Source organism: Acyrthosiphon pisum, unplaced genomic scaffold (assembly GCF_005508785.2).
Source record: "Acyrthosiphon pisum isolate AL4f unplaced genomic scaffold, pea_aphid_22Mar2018_4r6ur Scaffold_946;HRSCAF=1410, whole genome shotgun sequence".
NCBI lineage: Eukaryota > Metazoa > Arthropoda > Insecta > Hemiptera > Aphididae > Acyrthosiphon > Acyrthosiphon pisum.
Window position 1 is genome coordinate 4,910 of NW_021779552.1, and position 1,130 is coordinate 6,039.

The window sequence follows — 1,130 nt, forward strand, 5'->3', positions numbered from 1 at the left end:
TATGTACCAACCCTACGCGATCATACCGATGGCATGTTGTGGGTGGTATAAATTTGGACAAGTTTACCTAAAATATAACGATGTCAAATTTGAGTGACCACTTAATGAAAAAATGACGATTTTGTGAAATATCTTCGAATTTCACTAAGTGTAAAATATCCGTTTCCATGTCATGGAAAGTTCGATTTCACGAAGTGGGTACGACATACGTACTGCAAAAAATGAGAAACGATAGACACATAACTATTTTACATATTGTGGTCGCTTTAACGAAATTGCACTTCGACAGATTATTATACAAACAACCTCGTTATATGTATTATTGTTTACAGAGGGAAAATGCAGTATGAGCACATTTATTAATAGCATAACCATGAAATGGTATAAAATAATATAATATAATCATGGTCAATGGACCAAATACAATCACAGAATTAATAACAACCAGAATGTTAATAGTGGGGTTTTTTAAGACCACGGTTAACAGAGTATGTTTATTAATTATTATAATCTATGATAATATGATATTGTGTGATACATCTAGAAAATTATCATCAAGACTAAACGAAAGTACCGTATTTGTGCCAATACTAAATATTACAGTATACCGTGGTCAGTTACTGCCTTTTTGCTTAGCATGTGTTTGATACTGCTTTTTTGATTAGTATCATTCATATATTTGTAAATACGTATATACGTTTTTTATACAATCTATTGCATTTACGGTATTTTTGCTAAGGAAACAAACAATTCGCCTTAAAATAACGAATACTTTGATATAATAAACTAATTTTTCAAATTTTTTCGTTTACCGCCTTTTGGCTTAGGCGGGCAGAATACATATATATAACATACTGGGCTTATGTGCCGGCACACGATGTATTAATTAATCGTGGAAGCGTAGTTTCGAGCATCGATTTCCACGCTGTCGAGCAGATATATTATTATATAGATTGTGTTGCGTTCCATGGAAGTGATACAATATAATATATCAACAATATTTTAGCCAATTCATTTTAACATTTTTAATATGCATAATCCTCGGTAGGCCACATCAAAGAAAACCCTAAATACGCCCTACCCCCGCTAACGGTGGTCTTATTGTTAAGAGGCCGTTCTGGTACGAAAAT